A 7,871-nucleotide genomic window follows, 5' to 3' on the forward strand; every position below is an offset into this window, starting at 1 on the left:
CTGAAGCCAACTTTCTCACACCTATCACTCCTTCTTGCTTCCCTTCTCTGTTGATTTCCTAGTGCTGCCATAGCATAGGACCACAAAGTGGGTAGTTTAACACAACAGAAACTCTCTTTCACAGTTTTGAGGCTAGAAGTTTGAAATCAAGGAGTCAGAAAGGCCATGCTCCTTCTGGAGAAGGACCCTTCCTTGCCTATTCCTAGCTTCTGGGGGCCCCCGACATTCATTGGCTTGTGGCCACATCACTCCAGTCTCTGCCTATCTCTGTCTTCAAGTGGCCTTCTCTCTATCTCTGTGACCTCTCTTCTTGTTGTAAGGATTATTATCATTAGATTTAGGGCCCACCCAAAGTTCATTATGATGTCATCTTGGGATCCTTAACTAATAACATCTGCAAAAACCCTATTTCCAAATGAGGTAACATTCTGAGGTTCTGGGTGGACTTGAATTTGTGGGAGTGGGGGAGGAACATGAGAAAACATACTATATATACCATCCTAGGCTCCTCTCTCTCTTTTTTTCAAATCATCTCAAGATTTGTAACTATCAAATTCCCTTCCCTTATTCTATTTGTATTTTGCTCCCTTTTCTCCATACTCCCTGCTGTGGTCTATTGCAGCTTTCACTTGTGGACTCTTCTACCCTGTGAATTGATCTTGCTTCTCTAGCCTCACTCATATCCATTCTCCACATTGCTTCGAGGGTGGTCTTGTACAAGTACAGACAGATCTGATTCTTTCTTCTCAAAAACCTTTAAAAGCTCCCAGTGTCATTAGGATAAAATGCAACATCTTAGCATTCAAGGCTCTTCACAAGCTGGTCACAAACTGTTTTCCTAATATTGCACTGCACTCTGTACTAATCACTTTCAGCTGTCCAAGCCCACACTAACCTAGGTCTAAGGAGCAACCTTACTGTTGCTGCAGCCTTGACAGATTTATTCCAGGGTGCAGTCTCGGAGATCAGGCTCATTTAAGTAGAAGGTTTGTTGGGGAGTTCCTCAGAGCAGGTGTTAACTTGGGGCATGGGTGTGAGGAGGGAAGTTGGAGGCTAGTTCTAGAGAACGAAGTTTGAAGGGTGAGTTTGGTTCCACAGAGATGGGAGCTTTGGAGCCAAGGAAGTCAGGATCAACTTTGGAAAGGGAGGACAGTTGGTGACATAATGCCTGAACTGAATGAGTGTGATGCATTCATTCACCTGTTAGGGGCCAGCCAGGGGCCTAGGCTGGGCTGGCTTAACATCACCATGGCAGGATGGAAAGTGCATTCTGTGGTCAGTCTCTGCACATCTTTCTGGTCATCAGGGAGGGATGCATGGACCACAGAGCCCAGTGACCTAATCCTTGTGACTCTCTGTTCTCTTTCTTCCTTGTTTATTCTGTGGGATCTAAGGCACTGACAACCCCAGGTCATAACTTGTATTTGTGGATGTTTGCTGTTGTGATTTCTTAAAACAGCTGGGCAAATGGAAGAACTGAGCTTTCACTGTTTTTGAGACTATCAGGCCCTGTTTGTTTTGACTTTTGTTCTTTTGCACATTTAGTTTCTAAGTTAGTTTGGACCTAGGATGAGCATGAATCAGGAGACTGAGCTTGACTTGATGGTGCCTAAGGAGTTCCCTCTCTGACACTTTATGTCTCTGAATCCAGCAGATTAGCTGAATGAAATGGCATTTTCTCTCCGTTCTTGATTTGGCCAGTAAGCTCAATGCATGACCACTGCTGAGTAGCTGACATCCCGTAATCCTCTGGCATTAGCTGCAGCATAAAGAAGCAGTGAGAGACTTAAGCTGCTTCAGAAGTGATTTACAAGGCTAACAAGATACAACCACTTCTCAAACCCATGTTGCAATTTATTACAAAAACTTCTTTCTTCTTCTTCTTCTTCTTCTTCTTCTTCTTCTTCTTCTTCTTCTTCTTCTTCTTCTTCTTCTTCTTCTTCTTCTTCTTTTCTTCTTCCTCCTCCTCTTCCTCTTCTTCTCCTCCTCCTCCTCCTCCTCCTCCTCCCTCTTCCTCCTCTTTCTTCTAATGCTTTCCTTGACCATAAGTCATTACAGGGAATTAACAGAGGGTTTCATGTTGGGTTAGGCCTTGGGAATGACTATTTCTGGTGTAGTCAGTTCAGGCTGCTAGAATGAAAATACTGTGGATGGTGGCTTAAACAACATTTATTTCTCACAGTTCTGAAGGTTGGGAAGTACAAGATCAAGGTGTCAGCAAATCAGGTGTGTGTGGAGGACCTCCTCCCTGGCTTATAGATGGCCACCTTCTTGCTGTGTTCTCACACTGCTGAGAGAGATTATCTCTTTTGTGTCTCTTCTAATAGGGGCACTAATCCCATTCATGAAGGCTCCACCCTTATGACCTAATCATCTCCCAAAAGCCCTACCTCCAATTACCTATCACATTGGGGATTAAGCTTTGACATGTGATTTGGGGGGATACAAATATTCAGCTCATAGCAGGGTCTAGCATCTTTATTTAACAGAGGGGAGAACTGAGGTGCAGCACTGATAGGACTCTTGCAAGATTCCCTAAGACAATGAGCAACAGGTTGTCTGGTTTCCAGTGCAGGGCTTTTTCCTCTTTTTTTTTTCTTTTAAGATTTTATTTATTTATTTGAGAGAGAGAGGGAGTGAGAGAACATGAGCAGGGTGGGGAGGGGCAGAGGGAGAGAGAGAAGCAGACTCCCCGATGAGCAGGGAGCCTGATGCAGGACTCGACCCCAGGACCCTGGGCTCATGACCTGAGCCGAAGGCAGATGCTTAACTGACTGAGCCACCCAGGCGCCCAAGGGCTTTTCCCTCTTATATCACGATCATGATTCTTTCTGCTTATTTAAATGACATGATTTTATCTCAGTCCTGCTTTGACTATTTTTTTCTTTTCTTTCACTTAAAAATAGAAGACAGTTTGTAAGAACACAGAAGAGCAAGGATTCTGGGAAGATAACCACCGAATTGTAGCTCTCTTTTCCTTGACCCCCAACTCCTTCTTCTCTTGGGCTAGATGGGAGGGATATGAGGCTGAGTTGAGGAGGGAAGACTAGACAGAGGGCTTTCTTCCTCAAGAAGCCGAGTTAGAGCTGGAAAGGAGACTGCCCTGTGATAAGGAAAAGACAGTCTGGAGAATCCTGAGAAAATTCTGGTTCTGAGATATATGGTCCTGGAGGAAAGGGTGACAGCAGCCTCGAAGGTATCTGGTTTCTCTGGTCCCTATGAGGCCAAGCAGGAGCTAGATCTGGGGGCTGCATCCTCTCTGACCCTGAGGTGGCAGAATATGAGAACCTATTTTAGCTAGAATGTGGAGGCACCCTCTGGGTGCCTTCACAGGTGACTGACAATCTCCTGGGAGTAGAAAATATTTCCCCCACACTATTGTGTGGCTGACACCAGTTAGAAGACTCCAACAACCAGACCTGAACATAAATGAGCAGACAAAATGGAAAGAAAACTCAGTGACGTGGTCCTGGCAGCTAGAAGAGGAAAGAAGTCAGAACCTATAGAGCCCCATCCGTGAATATGACTTGTTAGAGTGTAACAAGTGACCGTCTAAACCCAAACAAAGACATTGAAAGAGACTCAAGTGCACCACAAACATGGAGCCAAACCACATGATTTCCCAGTTCAATATCTCAGCAGACTGACTGAAGGAGAGAATAGTCACTGGAGGCAAGTGGAAGATGTATCTCAAAGCCCAGAGCAAAGATAAAGGTAGATGCTATGGGGAGAAAGAAGTTTGGGGAGAGGCATCCCAAAGATGTGACATGTGAAGAACAGAAGTTCAAAAAAGAATTGGGAAAATAATTAATTAAAAAATAGTAGGGAGAGAAGGTATCCTGAATTGAAGACAGATCTGAATCTAAAGGAGTTCATCAAGTTCAAGGCAGGATTGATGACAAGTAACATTCACAGGCATTATTCTAGTAAAATTTCTGAATTCCTATGACAATGTGAATATATTACAATCTTCCAGGAAGAAAGAACAAGTTACCTACAATGGAAAAATTGTGAGAAAAATATTGGGCTTCTCATCTATATCATTAAAAGATAATGAAACAGCATTTGCAGGCTATGTAGGAATACTGTATAAACTGATATGAACTTTATTGCTTGCTAAGGCACAATACAAATATTTGCTGATATTCAAGTCCAGGAGGTAGCATTCATCAATTCCCCTCATATTCCACTGGTTAAAACTCAGACATGTGGCTCCAACTATGCAAGGGGATGGGACAGCCTGGGGATCATGAGCAGGCTGGCTTATGCCATAAAACAAGACAATACAAAAGAGAGAATAGAGGTGAAGGCCTTGTAATTCTTTCCTTACTTGGGATTTTCTGACTTTTACCTAATTCTTGTGATAAAATAAATTGGATCCATGATTCTATCTATTAAATCTATGGTGCCTCATTCTGTGTGGAGCACTGGATGTTATGCACAAACAATGAATCATGGAACACTACATCAAAAACTAATGATGTAATGTATGGTGATTAACATAACAATAAAAAAATTAAAAAAATCTATGGTGCCTTTCATGCATTCAGTAGATAGTCCTTCTGAGTTTACTCTGCCAGGACCTGATATGCAGCAGAGAGTAAGGCCAAGAAAAATCCTGGCCTTCATGGATCTAGTGGGTGTCCTGATGCATATAACAATTATGAAGAATTGGAGGCCAGCATCCAGTATTGTACAGCAGTCTTGGAACCAGACAGATCCCAATTTAAATTAAAATCCTGGCCATGACAGAGTCACTTTGAGGACCTTGAGAGAGTTATTTAACCTCTTCAAAGTACAATTTCCTCATATACAAAGTGGGTATTGTAATATCCCACAGTGTTGTCTTTATGATAATTAAATAATCAATCAATAATGCAAGGAGCACAAACATCCTAGATCTTAGAAGCCTGACACTCCAAGAAAATAAGGTCTCATATATTTATTAGGAAAAATAGCTTCTTAAAATTAAAAAAATCATGATCACTATTAAGATCTATATAGTAGTACAGAAGTGTATAAGGTGAGAGCTAGAAGTGCTCACCCTTTGCTTCTAGACCTACCCTCCTTAGGTAATCATATTTCCCCATTCCTGCTTATCCTTTCAGAGATTTTCTATGTGTCAGCAAGCGTCTGCACATCCATGTGTATACTTTAAGAATTACAGATGGACTTATGCTACTCAGTGTTGTGTACCTTGCTTGCTCTGTCACATGATATACCTTGGACATTTTCCCACGTCACTGTATATAGACCTCTCTTACTCTTTTTAATAGCTCAGTAATGCTTCATGGGACGTGTGTATATCATGGTCTACATGTTCTCTACTGATGGACATTTGGCTTATTTTCCAACTTTTGCTGTTGGCTGCAGTGCTGCTGCAAATGCCTGTATATATGTGTATTTAGACACAGAAGAGGGTGTACCTGTTGGGTGAATTTCTAGAAATTAAGTAATGGACACAAAGGATTGTACCTTTTATATTTTGATAAAGCTTGCCCAGTTACCTTCCACATGGTTGGTACCAATTTCTATTCCTATCAACCATTTTATGAGAGTGCTTCCCACCCCGTGCCATAGTCATCACTAAATTACTTCTGAGATGAAAATGGTATCCCGTTGTTGGTCAGTATGCATTTCATTAATGACTAGTGAGGTTGGGCATCTTTTCCTGTTTATCACCATTTTAGTGTCTCTTTTTTCCCCTCGGATCTGTCCTTTGCCATCTTTAATATTTTCTCTCGTTTGTTTGTTTATTTTAGAGAGAGAGAGAGAGAATGTGCACAAGTGGGGGGGGGGCAGAGGGAGAGGGAGAGAATCTCAAGCAGACTCTATAAGGAGCCAAAGCCCCTGTGGGGCTCAATCCCACAACCCCAAGATCTCTACCTTAGCTGAAACCAAGAGCTAGTCGCTCAATTGACTAAGCCACCCAGGCACCCCTGTATTTTCTCTTTTTAATAAATGCTTCCAAAGAGTTCTCATTATAAGGATATTATCATTTTGGTATCAAATACATTATAAATATTTTCCAATGTGCTATTATTTTAAATTTTTGTTCACAGTATTTTTGCTATTCCAGAGGCATATTTACTATTCTTTTAAATGTGTGGTCTCTGGGTTTTATACTATATTATTATTTTATTTTATTTTAAAGATTTTATTTATTTATTTGACAGACAGAGACACAGCGAGAGAAGGAACACAGCAGAGGGAAGGGGAAACGGAGAAGCAGGCCTCCTGCGGAGCAGGGAGGCTGATGTGGGGCTCGATCCCAGGACCCTAGGATCACGACCTGAGCCAAAGGCAGACGCTTAGCGATTGAGCCAGCCAGGTGCCCCTAGAATTTATTTTTGAAAAAGGATCAGGGTAGGTGTCTAGATTTATTTTTTTCTGAATAAGTTGGTAGTTATACTAATATCATATGATGAATATTTGATGTATTTTTCCACTATACTCATTTATATATTTTTCTCACTAGATATCCCTAGGTGTTTTGGTATTTTTGGTGTCTCTGTACTAGTCCATTGATTTATCTGTCTTTTCATCATTAACATTAGTTTAATGTAGCTTTATAATTTAAAAATAACATCTGGGGCTCCTGGGTGGCTCAGTTGCCACTGCCTTCGGCTCAGGTCATGATCCTGGAGTCCCGGGATCGTGTCCCATGTCGGGCTCCCTGCTCAGCAGGGAGTCTGCTTCTCCCTCTGACCCTCTTCCCTCCCGTGCTCTCTATCTCTCATTCTCTCTCTCTCAAATAAATAAATAAAATCTTTAAAAATAAAAAAATAAAAAAATAAAAATAACATCTGACTAATGCTAGCTCATTGGTCTTTCAGAATCTCCCTGACTATTCCCACATTTTTATGTCTTGAGATAAATCATTTTTGTGAGCTGATTGGATTTGATCAGATTACAATGAATTTATAGATTACATTAGGGAAATTGATTTCTTTTTAACATGGGGTCTTCCAGTCCTCTTTGTTCCTTAGACGAACTCTAACATTTTTAAATAAATGTCCTGGACGTTTCTTATTAAGTGTTCCTATTTTAATCTTTCATTTACTAGATTTTAAAAAGTGCATTGTTTTCTAATGAATTTTTTGTTATCAATCACTTACTCTACCACTTACTCTTACCTACTACTTATTCTTATTTTTAAAAAAAAATTTCAATCAATTCTCCCAAACTTCCCAAGTATAAATCACATTATTTATAAATAATGATAATTTTTCCTTCTCTAATCTTTTTTTTAACTTCTATTTTTTGTGTCAGACTACATTGAAAAGTATTTCCAGGGGTGCCTAGGTGGCTCAGTTGTTTAAATGTCTGACTCTTGGTTTCAGCTCAAGTCAGGATCTCAGAGTCCTGGGATTAAGCCCTGTGCTGGGCTCCGCACTGGGCACGATGTCTACTTGAGATTTTCTCCCTCTCCCTTTGCCCCTCCTCCTGCTCGTGCAAGTGTGCGTGCTTTCTCTCTCTCTCTCTCATGCAAATAAATAAAATCTTCAGAAAAAAATAAAATCTTTTTAAAAAAGTATTTCCAGAAAGAAGTAACATAAAGTAGTGATAATTTTTGTGAATATTTTGCCTATATTAATGTTAAATATGTTAATATTTTGTTTTTTTGTGATAATTTGCTTTCTTTTTCTATTAACAGGATTATTTATGACAATTTTCCATTAAGCAGGTAGCATATGGGGTGCCTGGGTGGCTCAGTCATTAAGCATCTGCCTTCTGCTCAGGTCAGGATCCCAGGATCCTGGGATCGAGCCCCGCATTGGGCTCCCTGCTCAGCGGGGAACCTGCTTCTCCCTCTCGCGCTCCCCCTGCTTGTGTTCCTTCTCTCGCTGTGTCTCTTTCTGTAAATAAAT

This window comes from Eumetopias jubatus, unplaced genomic scaffold (genome assembly GCF_037043125.1).
Source record: "Eumetopias jubatus isolate StellerSeaLion01/CBP00866 unplaced genomic scaffold, mEumJub1_p1.0 scaffold_10, whole genome shotgun sequence".
Classification (NCBI taxonomy): domain Eukaryota; kingdom Metazoa; phylum Chordata; class Mammalia; order Carnivora; family Otariidae; genus Eumetopias; species Eumetopias jubatus.